Here is an 18,009-nt window from a genome sequence, read left to right on the forward strand (position 1 = left end):
ATTCCAATCATGAACACCACTTGCAAAACTCAGGTTGATTTAAAAAATGCTAACACCTGCACCCACTCAAGATTTGGAAGCAATTAGATGCAAGAGCGTAAGTTATATTTACCTCCAGCGTCAAAACAGGAAGGTTTAGGGTGGGTGTGTGGAATTCCTTCTACTTTTTGGATTTTATTTCCCTTTTATATTGCAAATTTGGGTTTTACATGTTTTTCCTATAGGTGTCTGTTGATGCTCAATAAACAAAGCTGGTTAAATAAAGTGTTTTGTAAATTTCTGCAAAAGAAAATTTAGGGCTTCAGAAAAAGATTTCCTCCTCCTCTTTACTCTCCTGCCCCTTTCTGTAAATGTATTTTGGTATTTAGCAGCTTCAGAACCCATTGATAATCCTAGATGACATTTCCTAAGTTGAAAATCCCACAGTTTAATAAAAGACAAAAAGAAGCTTGTCTTTAGGCCTCTCATTAGAAATACAGAAACTAAGCCATTGCATCCCCTACTTTACTTGTCATTGTAAGCATATAGGAAGTCTGGATCATCGTGCTACAGCTAGCATACAGTAGTTTAGCGCAAAACTTGTGTGAGAGGGAATCTTCAACCCTGCAGGTAGCAGTCAAACAAGACCGTTTGTGTGTGGAGGGCAGGCTCCATCCCCTCTCTTTTCCTAAGGATTATCCCTGGAGAAAGGCTAGACTTCACTGATGAAATACCTCCCTGCTTGCTCTCAGCCTGCCTTGCCCTGCTCTCCCATCACCTGCGCTGTCCAGGCCACCCTTCGCCTATGCCACCCATGCTACCCCATGTCACCCCGCACCATCCTGCACCCTGTGCCACCCCATGACGCCCCATGCCCTCCTGTGCCTCCTGCTATCCTGTGCAATGCCATCCTGCACCCTGTGCTCCCCCATGCCCTGTCTCACCCCATGCTACCCTGTACAATCCTGTGCCATCCCACACCACTCAGAGCACCTTGCCAGGCCAGCTGCGCAATCAACCCATGTAAATCAGTTTAAAGCTGAAATCAGCTCTCCCCCCGCCCCTGAAAATTACAGCGGATCCACCAGTTTAAAATCTTATTTTGAACAAAACTCCTGTTAACTAAACAGAGCTAAATGGGCAACAGTGAGGCAGCTAGGTGTGCCTGTGCCACACAGTGCCTTGCGGGGCCACGGCACTTCATGGACGCCTTAACAACCTGGAGAAGGAGAAGCAGCAGTGAACACAATGGCAAAAGTGCACAGCAACCCTGGGAAACATGTGGTAAAGGACAGAGGGAGGAAAACAACGGCAAGCAGTCAATGGTTAACAGCGATGCTTTCCTGCCTCCCTGCTTTTCCCACATATGCAAGCAGTTTGTGCGATGGGCTGCTCCTGAGAGAAAACTAGGCTGTGCTTCTGGGACAGGGGGAGGTTTCCTCCAACTCAAAGGGCTGGAGCGGGGTGCAACCAGCACGGGAAGTGAAATTGGAGCTGACACCAGGCAGTCTAGTGTTTCAGCCGTCTGCCTTCCTATTGATCTGGGGGCTTCGTCTGCGTTCTGGCTTTATCAGCCGGTGGCATCGCGACTGCCATCTCCTCTCTCTCATCCTTCTAGCCTGGAAAACACTTCTGAGGGTGCTGAGAGACAGTTATCACAGATCCATTGCCTAAGAAAAGAACAACATCTCTGAGAAGAAACAGCTGCCTGGCACCTTTGAAGAAAGTTTCCTGACACTTTTTCTATTTAATTAAAAAAAAAAAAAACACCGAACCATACTATATACATGATGTTTCGCCTTGCAGATCATTTCAGAAGTGCTTCTGACAGTGGTGGATTATAATGAACCTCTTATCAAGACGTTGCCAGCTCGAGACAGACAACGCGTGTACGTCTGTGCACAGATTCCAGTGTTGTTAACATCAGAGTGAAAAGGATGGGGTGCAGGAAGATTCATTGCAGGGAATTATCCACAGATACCAAACAAAACAAATCTGAATCTTTCACACTGGAGTTTTTGTCTCCTGATTGGCTCATAAACTGGAAGCACTGACCCAATGAGTAGTGTTGATGAAAGGGATAATGCCAGCAGCGATCTGCTTGGCTTTTGCTCCATTTGATTTAATTATTCCTCTTCCATAGCTGTTGCACAGAAAATATCTCAAGGAATAAAATAAAAATCATCCCACCACAGAAAAAACAATGGAATGAAAACCAGATGACTATGTCAAAACAGGCCAAGAAAGGGCTTTCACTTTCCTGGATTGCTATTATACTTTTAAAGCAGTATAAACACGTCTTCACTTGGGGAGAGAGGGTTTAGATAATAATATTATACTCAGGCAAAACTGCAGACTCTCACTTACATTTTCATCTGCTGGGCTGAGGTGAAAGGATGCCCCATGGAGGCTTTTGAAACTACCACATGCATTGCTAAGTGGTTAAGCAGGAGTGGGTTCAAGTTGTGCTCTTCCCTTCTGCTTCTTACCAGGGGCTCGAGACAAAGCTGTAATTAAGGCCAAAACAATAAATTGCTCTGATCTTGAACATTAGCATTTAAATTCTAGGGCACAGGGCTGGATTCTGATACTAGTATTAAGGTGCTACTTTACTGCCGAAGAAATGCAACCACAGTTATCTCACTATTACTACCATTAATTCTTATTAAGGAAACTGGTTTACAAAAAATGGTAATACCCAGATACTTTCTGTGGATCTCACAACTGGCAGGTGGGTTCAGATAACATGGAAATCCAAACAATGCATGGATCAGTAAGGTTTTACCTAGTCAGATGTAAGCTCCTTAGCTCAATTCTAATATTTATGATAGGCTTAATCCGGTAAACAGATAAATTGGTATAAGCGTGAAAGACCACACAACTGCATATAGGCAATAAAGACCACACACGTACCTCTTTTCAGGCTTAGTGCACAGAGAAAATAAGGATATGCCAAAAAAATTTAGACTATTGGACTGAACAAATAAATACCGGTCATTAGAGTTGAATAATGGACTATGAATCCAAACAAATAGTCAAACCTTACCAGGCAAAAGCTTCCACAGTTTATTTTAGCATTGCCTTAACTTCACTTTCATGCTAACATAATGGGTGAAATCGTAATTCTTTTCCAACCTATAGAAGGTTTTGTCACTGATTTCTTTGGGCCCAGCATTTGACCCTATAATTTACAGCATAAAATATCTGAAGCAACTCTTAATTTCCTCATGTGAATCTATTCTGAAGTGGGATAAATGTAATCCAAGCACTAAAACACAAGAAACTAAACCAAAGCAGACAAGTAGATGTTAAATATACCACCCATCCAAAAAAAAAAAAAAAAAGGCAAGAAAAGGAGTTTCTTGAAGCAAAATTTGAATCATTGCAGGAGACCCAGGCAGGTACCATAAAGGTTGGATTATTTTTCTAAACCTTTTTGTTATGAATACAGGACTATGCTCATGTGAAAAGTGCTCACTGGCTTTAATAGCAAAAGTTTACTTTTGAAGTCAAGACAAAGCATTCTTCTAAATTGTAAGTTTGAGTAAAGGGTTTTGAACTTGTTGTTCATGAACTCTGAGAGGTTAGCAAGAGATAACTGAGAAAAACAAACCAATTGTCAGAGAGCTTAAAATCTCCTGTTCAGGAGATTGTGCCTTTACAGAGATTTCCCCCTCAAAAGTAAACAAATTGAAAAATAGTTACAAAACACTGTACTAGTTTAAACAGGAAAAAAAAAACACAGGACAGTCCTATGGCCTGAGCTTTTCAGGCAACCATATTAGATAATTGTAATGGTAATTTCTGGTCTCGTAATTTGTGTGTAGCACAGGCAATGTTATGCTACGATATATAAAATCCTACTGTTATTGCACTATTCCACATCCCTAATTAAACCTTATCTGTCTAAAGAGTGCCTACATTACTGGATATAGGTAAGTGAGCAACTTGATATTTGCATAGAGCTTTACACATTCAAAAAGCCTTGCAAACAATAACGAAGTAAGCCTCCCAAATACCGCGGGAAGCCGAGAACTCCTTAATACCACTTTTACAGGTAAGGAAAGTGAAGCAAAGACTTTGATTCTGCTGGCCAGGTAGCAACTCATAAAAGATGGCAGAAGCCACAGATCCACAATGCCATATTCATGTCAGCTGCCTCTCCCTCTTTTCAGCAGAGAGTTGTCACTCATAATAGCACAGTATTTTACTCCTATGTGTAAAAGGGCAGAAAAAATGCATAGGAAAACCCTAGGTGACTTAGATGATCGCATACAGCAGCATTTACTTTCAAAGTGCAGGAGCTGTGCCATTGGTATTCTGACAAATCAATGGCTGTATTCTTTAATGAACCAGCAATTTTTGATACTTCACATTTGTGTTCAGCTGTGCCAAGGCCTGCACCCAGCCATGCTTTTGGGGCTGGTGATCAGCTCTTTCTCCTATGAACTCAGATCCCTTGAATCCTCAGGAAGGGTATCCAAAAACAGACACATAGGAATTTTGATAGGCTTAAAACATAACTTCCTAATACAAAATACATTTGAAAACTAGCCTTAGAGCTATCCACTAATGATCTTAGAAACCATATGAAGTAAAAATGAGGAAATTAATTTTCATAATTAAATAACATTAACATTTCTTATACCAAGATCAATAATTTGCACTTATGAAATACTTTCCACAGCTTTACCAGCTCTCGTCGTGTGATATCTCAAGATAATTGGGTTGGTTCTTTTTTTTTTTTCATTTTGACGGACTCTTATTATTTTCCACTCTCCTCCTATTGCATTAAATTGTCTTTCTCCAAAATGGCTGCCACCTCCCAAAATGGCCAGTGGGGCAGAAACTGCTAGTTGCCCTTGCTGCGTCAGCCACTTTGCCCTTGCAACCTTTGCAAAGGGAAGCGGCACTGTCCTTTGGAGAAAGCGTTTATTATTCATGCTGCAACAGTGCCCGGAGGGCCCTCCTAACAGATAGGGCTGAGGTTGCTGCTGGCACTGTACGTGCATGTAAACAAGGCATAGATCTCTGCTTAGCACGTGAAGATATGGTTAAATGCAGCAAAATATGTGGTAATACCACAATCATATGGCTCCTCAGGGTGCTGGCTAATCCCAGTGTACTGGCCACCTAAAATCAGTGCTTTGAAGGGGGTCTGGGGTGCTGGGCAGGAGGGAAGAAGGCTTCAGAGTAAAAGAATGCCATAAGAAAGGGCTAGCAGGCTCTGCAGGCTTTTATGTGGGCTTCTCTGATGGCACCAGGACCAACGCGGGATCTCCTGCGAAGGCCTTAGCTAAGGGGGGAAGTTAACAATAAAAGCAATGCCAGCTTGGCATTGCTTTGCACCCTGGGTCCTGCCACTTGCTCTCAGGCCTTGATGCGAAAAGGCGAATAAGGCGAGAAGCAAGAGGTAGTGTGGACGCATGCACAGAGGTATTGCTGCTCTTGTTTAAAGAAGGATGAGCAGGTCAAAGAGCAAAGAAACAGCAGCTTCTCGAGTACCGCAGAACAGGAGAGGCAACACAGACTTGCCAAGAAAAAGGAGGTTACTCCGTGTGTGCACACGTGCACACATCTGAAAGGGTTTAAGGTGAATTATTGGCACCTTATGCAGAAAAGCAGACCCTAAAGCAACATTCAGCACCACGGGATTCAGTCCACTGAAAGCTCAGGGTAACCACCTCATGTAAAAAGCTTTGGTTAAGCAACCTGGCTCCATACAAAAATTGATGAGGTCTTTTCACCCCTACCTCTGTTGCCCCGACTCCTGCAGGACAACTATTCTGGAAGCTTTCTCCAGGGTGGCTGGGCTATATTTTGTCTGTGCCCAGTTAACATACATTTATTCTCATGCCAGTGTTGTCCCTTGCTCTCTTGGCCCAGTGATAAGCCCTGTATCTTTACGGACAAAAATGCACCTTGAATTTTATTTTGCTATATAATCTAATCTCCTCTTGGGAGATAAACTGTCTATTTTCCTGATCAACCAAATAGTCTTCTTTCTCTGCTTCAGTTTGAGTTCATTTTTTGCCAGTGGAGGTGGCCAGAACTGGATAAAGCATCCTAAATGGGGCCCCAGGGGAACTAGCACTCTCCTGCTGCCCTCTCTCTGCTGAAAATGATCTGTCAGCTACAGCTCTGAACTTTTTGCCTTTTTTTTCCATGGCCATATCACTTCAGAGGTTCATTGACATTCTGTGATTGACTAATAGGCCAGTCTTGTCTTTCTCCTTCTCTGTCATTTACAATTGATGGATTCTCATTTTAACATAAATTCTTATTAGCTCCTAAGTGATTGCCCGTGCCATTACGTTCTATCACTCAGCTCCTCAAGATCTCATCTTGTTATTGCTATAGGATATTCCATTAATCCCTTGCATTAAGGATGCATCCCAAATTTATCATGAGCAAAAGAGAACTACTACTTTTTTTAAAGTTATGAGATGATTATACACACAGGTGGGTGGCTTAAAAAAGAATCAGGGGAGGAGGGTCACAAGAAAGGTGAAAAGGGCCATTAGACTATTCATTTTATGTATCGCAATACAGGCCTGAGTCTACATGCTTTTATTTTTTCGAGTGTTTGAAGCTGGCAATGTTGCTTCCCTCAGAAGAACCTAAATCCCTTCACCAACACTAATCAAATTATTCTCACATCAGTTCTGAGAGATTATCTTTCCTCTCCCGCTATTACATGGAGGAAATAGAGGCAGAGAGATATTAAATGTTTTGGCCAAGGTTTCCTAAACGTCTATAGGCAAAGGGTGTTAATGCTTGAAGACTCTCCATTCTCTTGAGAGATCCTTATTCCAAATCTGGCTCACTGAGAGCTGACCTGCTCCCCTCACCCCCCTTTTCACCCAACCCCTATTCAGTTTTGACTCTCAATTAATCATGAGAGATACCTGGGCTTGAAAGAGTCACTGAGAAACAAATCGCCAAGTGTCCTTCAGCGTGGTGGGGGAGGAGGACGTGAACATTGTGGCAGATTCAAAGGAACAGCTTGAAAGCAGCTGGAGAGCTTTGCAAAAAAAATACATACACCGCACACACACAGGGCAGCTGCGTCGAGGGTGCCTTGCACAATATTAATTATAGCCACGTTATGGGAGACAGTATTAAACATTTCCAGTGCAAAGCACTCAGGATAGGAACAGCCAGTGACACTATTTCACACTCCCCTACACACCTCCACCAGGGCTTGATTTAACATTATAAGGTTCCAAGTCTGTCAAGCTGTGACAATTTGTATGAGTGAGACTTCGGATGTCTCACTGAAATACACATTGCAAAAACCCTTCATCGCAAGCCACAGAGATTTCAAAGGCTGCCTTGAAAAATGAATAATAAAAGTAAGGGAGTGTTCCTAAAACAAATCAAACTTGGCAGGGCTAAGTTTCCTCGTGAAATTAATTTTTAGCATCTTCTCTCCAGTGGGCTGCCTCAGCTGCCTCCCTCCGTGTGCAGTTAATGATCTTGTGGAGCAGATAACCAATCTCTGGTTGATTTACAGGGTCTTTTATTGTCTGAACTGTCTATAATTTTTTTAATAGAGTTTCAGTTGATATTGCAGTAAAACAAGGTTCGTTTTACATATTTAATGAAAAAGTGAAAACAAGCCAATAAAGATACCAAAGGACCAATTTGCCACACTGTTCCAACACACGCTGGAATGTCTTACATGCCAAATTTCTGCAAAGCAAATGCACAGCGTTGCCATGCTCAGTCTTACGTTTAACAAAAAAAGAAAACTGAATAACATGCTTAACACCTCTTTCGTGTTGTGAATTGTTGATGCATTTTCCCTCTTACTATCCCAAACTATATTAGAAGGATTTGCATCATCTCTGTTTCCAAGCAAACAAGAATATCTGCATTTCTTAGAAGGGTAATGTGAGGGTTTTAAATATGCCGTGCTCCGAGAACCCTACCTGAAAGAAGTACCAAGTGTCAATCTTTGAATAAATCCTACTCAACTGATATAGCTCAGCACAATATATACCACACCAGGGAAGCGAGTACCGGGAGCTAGATGTTTTAAAATGATTGATTATTCACTGCGCAAACACAAATGAAGTGAGCGCATGGGGAGCGCATGTATTCTCGGCCATGACTAAGTCAGGACTTCAGCTCATGTAAAGTAAAATATACGGGTGCCTGAAGAAAAGCTAGGTATCTGTTGTGAACGGCAGCATAACGCGCCTGAAAAAGTGCCATTAAGAAAATAAAAAACATGTGGGCTCCTGAGTCTTCCCCAGCCTCCCCTCATGGAAGGGGCTGGGAGAGGCATAGCCCAAAGCAACCATAAACCTGTGCGAGCAAACTGCGCGCTCGCTCGGCAGCGATATGCGCTGAGTGGGGACTCCGAGGCGCTCACACGCTGCCCAGTTGCCACCCGGGCTCCCTAGCACACCTTCAACACGAGTAACGCGTTAAACGCCACACGCCAAGCAGAGAGCGGACTCCAGACAACGACCTAAGACAAGTTTCGAAACGCAGCGGCACAGCCCCAGGGGTGGCGGCGTTGCAAGCAAGATGGTAAAGCTGGCAAAACATCGCAGGCGCAGCTCACTTCTCTCCCTGTCACCTCGGCATTTTTTAAGCCGCTGCACGCTGTTGTTGCCTTATGGTGATTATTTTCACTGCCAGCAGAGTCTCTTGCATATTACCAGCCATTAATCCCATTGCATCAGCCAGCTTAATTGGGGTAGGCTGTTCTGGTTCCCAACCTCTGTCCCCCGCCCCCTCCCCCTGCCCCGCGATATTTACGGGATACACCAAATCTATAGTGTTTCTACATCTGAATGGAGCATATAAAAGCTACTTGGTGAGATCTGGTTAATTGGGGGGACTTGTGGTTTAGTGGTAAGAGACAGGCCTAATCAGGGCTAGAGAAGGAAGGAGGGGAGCGAGGGGGCTCTTTTTTTATGAAAATGTGGACCTCCCTACAGTAATTCCCCTTCAGCTGCTGCCTCACAGATGGACCTTTTAATTGAATTTTCTTACAGGCCTAAGGGAGGGAGTTCATTTCAGGTCAGGTGAGGCAATTGAAGTGAATCTAATAGCTCTAGTTTCTTTTCACTGGGAGCAGAGACAAGTGTGTTGTTTTGTTTTTTTTCCTCCTTCCCCCCCCCGCCCCAGCTTTCAGCTCCACTAAAAAGTTTCAATTAAAAATTGAAACACACACATGGTGATTTCCAAGGATTTGTTGTCTTCATTTTGCCACAAGTGGCAGCAAGGTCAGCAACGGGGAGAAATTTGAAGCGGTTTGCATCCTGTTCTCTTTTTGTTCCCGAAATAAGGAGGAAGGCAGCGTGTGCAACGTCCAGAAAAATGGCATGAGAGTTTTCCTGGCAAATGTAGGAAACATATTCCACACAAACCTGGTCGTTGTGGATGAGTTACCAAATTACTCAACCGTATGTCATTTTTTTTTAATGTTATTCCGCTTTATAGGCACAGAAATCCCTGCCTCAACAGATTTTTATTGAAACTAGGCAAAAATAAGAGGGAGCCATCATGAAATAAAGCACTCTCAGGTGCAACTTGCTATGTCCACATTAGGTAGAAAAGGCTGGGCTTAAAAGTCAAGTGCTGTGACTGTACCTTATAGCACCAAAAAGTCCTTCCCTTATTGATTTCCCATCTTACACCAATTTCTAGAGCAAAATAAGCTACGCTGGCAAAAGGATCTTTACTCCGGCATAACAATGATTGCATCAGGTTTTTTCCAGGGAGCAATGTTACAAAGTTTTCTAGTGTTGGCCTTGCCTTTAGTGCCCAAGACCTTCATGGACATGGTCTCTGCCAGCCTAGACACGGCCTCAGCTAGACCCCACAGAGGTCGGCCGAAGAGTGGCTGGGCTGGACCTGGTCTGCTGGGAATGGTGCCACCAGCATTTGCTGAGGCAGGTTGGCTCCCCTGGAGCTTTACCAGTGAAGCAGAAAGGATTTTCTGTGGAGACAGTTTAGTCACTTACAGTACAGGAAGAGATGGGAAGGAAGAGGCCGCACAGGGAAGGATGGGAGACCTGAAGGGGCAACAGTGCAAGGACCCCCCCGCCACTCCCGGGGCAGAGCGTGGGGACAGCGAGAGACACTTTGAGCGGCTCGCAGGGAGGCAAAGGCAGGCATGGTGCGGTCACAGAGGTTTGGGAGAGGAGCAAGGTTTCCACTTGGCCAAAAGGCTCCTTCAAGGCGCCACCAGCCTCAACCTCATATACATTTCATTAGTCAGCCTCTGAAGCTTTCAGATCTTGCAGAACTTTGTTGCTTTCAGACGTAACACCATCAGAGGGAAGCTGGGAGGGCTGCTGGCTTTTCGGGATGAAAACCAGCTTCCTGCTGCTGCTCAGACACACGCAACTTGGGCCAAAGCCTGGAGGACAGCGTGGAGCGTGGGACCGAACAGCTGTCCTGGACGCAGCACCAGATTGAAAACTGAGCATCATCGCTTGCAAGAGGAGACCAGGCTGCGTGCAGCTGTGTTGCTATTATGGCTGTTTCTCCCTACTTTATATTTCAAACCTCCAGGGAGTCATGTACAACCCGCAAAGCTCTGGTGCCCCACACAGAACCTCTGATCAAGCCTACTGCCACCAGGTTTTAATTTTCTGTACAACAGGTTGTACCTTCATGGAAAAACTGGGGGTTCAGCGTGCTGAGAAAGTTTGAAAGCTACTGCTTCAGGAATTTTTCGGATTAAAAGATGTGCACATCTTGTTTTGCTGTTTTCAACCTAATATGAATGAGGAAGTCCAGAAGTGCCTCTCATTTCTCATGTATGTGAGAGAGACCAGGCAAGCATCGAGACAAACCAGATCATCCCAGGCAGGAAGGGACCCATTATCTTATATACACAATGCAGTTAACATAGCTTCTGAAAAACACCTCATCTAAAGATCTACAAAATAACAACGCACCTGGGAGAGAAACAAGGACAGAGAGATACGTTGGAGAGTGTCTAGCTAAAAGTTTGTACAAATGGCTAAAAGTTGCTGCAAATGTAAATTGTGTTGCTGATACAGGTTTTCTAGGTCACTGGTTTCTAAGATAAAGCGGAGCACTCCAGGAAGAGTATATGCAGATGCTTTTTTAGATAATCTTAGAGTGGGCCAAAAACAAACAAACAAAAAGATACCCACCTTATATAAAATGCACATTCAGGCTGACTGGATCACTTTATGATATCACATTACTGCTGGCAAATTTGTGGCAAATTGTTTTGTCACAATTTATGAATAAAAAAAGTAATACTACGAATAAATCACATTTTGTGTCAACATACTAATATATTACGAAATGTCATTTTGTAATGATGCTTCATTTCTAAATGCAACTTCATTTAATTCTGAATTTTCAAATGCTAAAGCTGCAATGAAGTGGCTTTGAAGCTCTTGGGAGAGGGAGAAGGAAGGGAAGAGCATACTTTGCATAGCTCTACTTGAAATATGAAGTAGCAAATGTCTGTATCTCTGTAAAGCCTTCTTTAAGGCTAAAGAAGGTCCTTTTGCACTTGGGTTCTTTGGCTCAGACCATGCTTGAAGCAGATGAATTTGGTTCTTTGCTATGCAATCGCTCCGGGCCATTTCAAGTTTTCTGGTTTTTGTAAGACAAATGCACCTAGCATTTGGCTTCTCCACCAGCCTTCCTAGCATCATCTTTCACACAGTTTTTTGGTTTTTGTTGGTTTTTTTTTTAAGGCCAATCCACATACACAAGGGCAGCTTGGCTAGCAGAGCCTGCGTTAAGATTTGGGAGAGGGTGCAACAGAAGCCTTGGGATTTTCTTATTGCTTCTCCCTTTATAGAGCCGCATTTAGAGGCCCCAGGTGGAAACCAAGGGAATAAGCCACTGCACCCCTACTGCCCAGAAAAAGGAGGACTGGTGTTCAGAGACAGTCAACCATCCAGGTTGCACTGTAGCAGAAGGGGCAAAAAGGCACAGACATTTGGGCAGTTGCTTCTCCTTTAGAAGAAAGAGTGATAAAAGTGCCTGTGCTGAAAACTGAAGTCATCTCTATGCTATAAATACAGCAGTGCATATCCGACCCTCGCATTTCAAAAGCATGGGGCAATCTATGTGACTGTGCCAAGGGTATACAGAGGACAGAGGGGAAAAAGCAGCAGGTAATATTTAGCTAAAAAGCTCACCCCAAGTGGGGAACTTTAAACCTTGCATCTGCTCCTTTAAGGAAACTCACTTTGGTTTCACAGCGCATACCACAGGCTCCCTAAAACTTTTCTGATCAGAAAGAAAGGGCACTGACTAAATCCCTGTGTGAGACTGACCACAGGCAATAGATTTGTATTTGTCTTGAGAGACCCACATTTCCATGTGCAACCAGAAAGAATTCTTTAAAATGCAAACAAGAATTCAGGAAAAAACATTGCCTATTACAAACACAATCGACTGAATGTTATGGAACAACTGCCTGTGGCAGCGTAAAATAAGTGTAGGAGACAGTGTTGGTAGCGATCATAATTCTTGCTACAAAAGCAGTTTTCTTCCGTAGCATCCCTTCCACACCTATAGCGGTAGGCAGAACGCTTTAACATACTGTATTAGAAATGCCAACTGGACAAACATCACATATATTCATTTTTCTAATAAGACATTATTTCAAGATGTTATTTTTAACTGCATAAATCACCAGGGCTCTTACTTCCAGAGCAGCTTATAAAAGAATATAGTGACAATTAAGATGGAATTTCAATCTTAATATTCATCTTGATTTCAATCTTGATTTTCCTCACTGTTCCCTCTATTGTTCAACATCTGTGCTCACAAATTTGTCTGGTACTGGTAGAAATGGTTAAGACTTTACACATGAGATGCATTTCACATCTTACCAGATCCTAAAACTATAATACGTAACTTGTCTCAGGCAAAGGCTAGTTGCAGCAGTCATTCAAAAACTGCAAAAGTTCATGGAAGTAAAGCAGAAGGCAAAAATATTCCTGGGCACAGCAATTCACACACAAATGAGAGCACGTGATGTGACATGCACAGACTCAGAGAGTACAATACCAGTTTGCTCAGCCAAGAAACTCAAAATGCTTCTGTCAGATGAATTTCCCACATAATAATCTTGTAGAGATGCAAAAGACTAATTATAGGAAGCACCTAATAATGGAAAATTTAAGTTTTAAAACTGCTAATAGATAAAAGGCAGGAAGCCAGGAGATTGCAACTTTTGCATCGGGCATCTCTTCTGAAATTTCTGTGTGCAGGGATGAGAAAAATAGGTACAGTTTCCCTTTACATGACAGGAACAATAATTGAGCAGGATTATACGTCATCCATGAAAATATCATATTTATGCCTCATTGTAATCCATTCATTGGTTTATGGATTCAAAGTCCCACGGGTAGTGTCACAAATCCACATAATGTCCCTTAGTACTGGATTTTGCATTTGGATCTGCGATGTAGCTGGCGGACAAGTAAAATTGCACGTAGCCAGACAACTCCTGGGATATCGCACAGCTGGGAGCATAAAATGAGAAGGCTGTCACACCATTCAGGTGGGAAACACAACCCTTATCTCCCCGGTCTCCTAGCTTCAAAGCAGTGCTCTAACCAATAGTCCATTTCTTCCCCACAACGATCAGAGGTTTTACAGCATCATCTACAAGCATCAAAGGTCACTATTATATGTTATATACTACACGGAGAGACCTCCTCTTTTGCCTAAAGATGGCAGAAGCCCAAGCCTAATTTCATCTGTTTGACTACCTGGAGATATCACTACAGCTAAATCTCATAAACTTGAGACCCACAATTACTTTTCCCTTTATACATTAGGAATAATCCCGAAGTAGTACAGTAGCCCATGATAACCCTCCCTGTGGAAGATTTCCCGTGTGGGTTCGTACAAGATCTATACTTCAACTTCCCCTGGAAATTGAGGGGTTTTTTGTTTTTTCCTGCCAGGGCTTTCCTTACTTAGGCTTTTTGTTTATATGTTTCCTGAGACAAAGATCATTTTTGACTTCATGTCTGCACCAGACTCGGCCAGTCTTGTGTACAGCTTTGAGGCAACATCATCACAGTGATTAAAAACTTAGTTGGCAAAATTTGATAACCAGTGTTTTATATAGATTACATATGTCTGCTGGTTGCAGGGAGGTGCACTTAGTTAAAAAGCTGCCCTCAGAAATAATGGATTAGGTATATACAAAGATCTGAGCTGCCAAACCCTTGAAGCTTCTCAGTCTTTAAAGGGGACGAGAAGAGAAGTTACATAAGTAAGTTGACACATTTTCTTAGACATATATCTCAGGCAAAGTTACTGGCTGTTGGTCCGTAATTGAAAGTTAGAGTAAAGTAATAAAATTCTCCATCCAGTGTATTGGGTTGATAGTCAGTACAAACATAGTCCTGTGTTGTAGTTACAGCTGACTGTAAGCAGCCTATAACTATAATACGAAATTTAGCAATAACTTTTGTGCCACAACTAAACAGGCTCAAATGGAAAGCAGCATCTTAGCGCAGTACCATTCTGAAGTGTTTATGCCAAAAGTATGTCTTTATGTCAAAAAAAAGTCCTTGCTTGCAGTTATGATATAATGAACTTATGATAGGCAGCCCTACTTCTGCAAACCACCCGTGCTAGAACAGGAGTGCCCATAACCTATCCACAGTTGACACTGCAGCCAAACTAGCAAGAAACACTTGCATGGCTCGCAAGACGAAGCACTTCAATCTTAGTGTTTAGGTTAAAAATTAAGTAGCTTTTTCCACATCAAAAGTCCTGAAAGTAACGTGATCTCAAGGCATGTTAAAATTTGAGCAACACAGACTCCAACTACTTGGGTACAGCTGCCCAAGAAGGCCCTAGAACTGATCCAAAGGGTGGACTCAACTACTTATCAGCAGTAAAGAGGGTAACTTGCTCCTGGCTATCTTGATAAATCCTTTCACGTGATTGTTGGATACCACACCTATGGGCTTAAAGTAACCCTTTGGTTTTTCATTATTGCCAGGAGAACCTGGCAGAATAAAGCAGACATCAAAAAAAAGGAAAAAGGAACGAACAAGTCAAACGGTATCTCAGCCTTCAATTTCCCAGCTTATTTGCTTTACCTTTTCTTAAAGCAAGATATTTAAAAAGATTTTTACAGCACTAAATCACATATGGGTATTGACAGTTCTGGAACCTGTATTCCTAGCATACATTTGGCTCTTACTATACCATTTTGTTTCACTTGGACCACCAGGTAGTTAACACATGATATGTTTCAGCCACAGCAAAACTTGCAGAACAGAATGTTTAAAAGGAGTTTTTTGACCTCAGTAACATCTGATGCTTGTGCAGCAGTATCAGTGAAGTAAACATGCTGGTCTCGGAACAGTACTTACTGGGAAGATGTGCCCATTGCAAGATATCCAGTCACATCTGGCGTGCCTTGTGCACACAGCATCTCCTTAAAGGACCGAGGATTGAGTGAAACAAACTCATCCATGGAATAGGACCTATTAGGAAGATACAGAAACTTAGTATTAAAATTACATTAAACATTTTCCCCCGATAAAACCAGTGCTGCAATCTATGCAGATTAATAAAATATATCAGTCTCCCAGGTGCCAACTTAACACCTTTCATAATGATTAAATCCACCTAGGAAAGCTAGTGGGAGAAATATGGAAAATCTTACTCAGGTAACATACATATCAACTGGGGCTGGGAACATTGCAGGAGAAAATTTCCATATTGCCTTGGCCATGCTGCCCTTCTTTGCTAAAAAATGCTAGTGCCATTGCACGACGATTTTACGAAAAGCTATGAGCATGAGTCCTGTGTACCATGCAGACTTAAAACATGGCCTTTGCTGGCCTTTCAGGCTCTTTAGAAGGAGTTTAGACTTATATACAGTCATATTTGCCTTAACTGATTCCTACAGAGCTATCCTGAGTCATGGCCCCAGGCTGCCGCTGACAGCATGAGTGCAAACAGCTCAGGTAAGGGCCAGGAGAGTTCATGGCATTGCCCCTGGCAGTAGCAGCCCGAGTCAAACCCTCTGCAGCCAGGAGCCATGCAGGCCTCCACATCCCCTCTCCTGCCTGCAGATCCGCATGCAGCCTGGCTGCTCTCCCACCTTCTTCCCTTGAAAGCTGATAGCGTTTCAACTGGACCTTTGGGCTGTGTGACTGACCCTAGAGCCTCTATCCCCACTGCCCATAAGGGCATAAAGGAGATGGGCTGTTCCTATCCCCATGCCAAGGCTTCGCCACCCCCCCCCCCCCAAAAACAAATCTGCAGCCTAAATCCCTCCCCATCACCTTGGGTTTTCTGTTTTCTGCCCTATAGCTACAGCAAGAATTGCCAAGACCTGATTTATTTCACATTACTCACCCCCAACTTTCTCCCAAGTCCTGTTGCCCTCTCCCTTCTTGCTGACAACATCTCCTGACCTTTCAAGCCTTCCTCTTCATGCTGCCTCCTCCCCCATGCACGCCACAGAGCTCTGACATTTTCTCTTCATCCCACGTTTTGGCCGTCAACTCCCCCTCAGAAAGTGCCTTGCTGTTCACGGCAGAGCGTGCTTGGCCATGCCCACCCCCGGATGTTAAACCCAATGTGTCCTCCCCGCTGGGGCCTCTGCTCATCCCCTGCTTAGGTGGGTGCACTTGGAAACTAGTCAGGGCTTGAAGAGTTAAAAAGTGGACTTTTCCACCCAGCAAACTGAGCTGACTCCTTTGAAGCCATTAGTCTATTGTACAAATCCCGCCTAGTTTTGAGGATTACGGAACAAATACATTGTAATGGCTCTGTAGGAACCTGGCCTGTGGGGTCACCCCGACTTTAGCTTGTGCATTATGTCCCAAGTGACAAAAATCGAAGCACATTAATTGCTTCATGAATGTGAAATGTCCAGAGTTTTAATCTCAGGAGCTTTACTGCCATACAGTTTGTCTTGAGTAGATTGAAATCCACATTTCAGACTGATTAAAGATGAGCTGAAGTTCAGCTAACACATTTGCAACAGGCAAAAGTAAATAGCTTCAGATTTAGAGTAATGTTTGCTTAGTTTGTGTTGAGGTGGGGTTTATCTACTTTAATGCTTTATATTAAAGTGCCCAGTAAAGACACACACAATTAGTGCAAAATAATTCTCTTCTGTTAAAGGAAAATCATATATTGATTGGTCTAATAAAACACTTACTTCATAGCTGAATGACACAAAATAATTACACAAATTCACTACACTTGCCTCAAAGTGAGGAACATATTAATACACTTCATGAGCCAGGAGAATAAGCTGAAAACTTATCACAGTCCCGTCAAGACTCTTACCTGACAAACCGTCTCAGAGCAAGTCTCTGCCCCCTTGGTTTAAGGTTTAAAAAAAGTACTCTCCACCCATTAATTTAGGCAGTGGAAGAACTTCTGCAGCCTCCGTCACCCTCAGCTCTGCCTCACTGTTTTTTTATTTATAAGCTAGCGGAGCTTTGTGTAGACTCGAAACTGCCTGACTTTAATAGGCAAATTCTTAGTGATTTTATCTACTGCTCAGTATACTCTGTATTAGTTGTATTTTCCCACTGGAGGTTTTGGTCAAGTTTTTTTTTTTTTAACCAATAGAATTTCCATTCCTGAGATAGATACCCCTGTAGCCTCACTGAAGGATGGAGGAGAAAAGGAATATAATAGGATTGAAATGCTGCCGTTCAAAATTTGAAAGAGTTAATAGTAGCTGTAAAGGAATGACACTTTCACAAATACACAAACATACACAAGAGTATTTGACTGTTTGCTTTGGGGGCTGCTTTGTATTTACTTTTTTTTTATAGAAATATTCATGAAATGATTATGATCTTTTTAAACTATTTTATTTGCATGTTGTTAATTAGCCTCTAGGGAATAATATACTGTTCTCTCCTCTCGTAAATACAAACCTAAGACACTTGAGAAGGAAAAAAAACATATATTCTTTTAAATTACACTTGAGGAAACACTTTTCCATGTTAAATTTCACTTTTCAGTATGATATGAGGGCTCTTTTTTCCTTCTGCCATACACACT

The 18,009-nt window shown here is 42.7% G+C and overlaps 1 long non-coding RNA gene across 1 annotated transcript in view; it reads right to left on the reverse strand.

The window, feature by feature from the left end:
* Positions 1–18,009, reverse strand: part of LOC138065973 (uncharacterized) — a 182,261-nt gene that overhangs the window by 74,562 nt on the left and 89,690 nt on the right. The window contains exon 3 of the long non-coding RNA XR_011139051.1: positions 15,345–15,458. This is a non-coding gene — a long non-coding RNA (uncharacterized lncRNA). The remainder of the gene's footprint in view (positions 1–15,344; positions 15,459–18,009) is intronic.

Source organism: Struthio camelus, chromosome 2, assembly GCF_040807025.1.
Source record: "Struthio camelus isolate bStrCam1 chromosome 2, bStrCam1.hap1, whole genome shotgun sequence".
NCBI classification, from domain to species: Eukaryota; Metazoa; Chordata; class Aves; order Struthioniformes; family Struthionidae; genus Struthio; species Struthio camelus.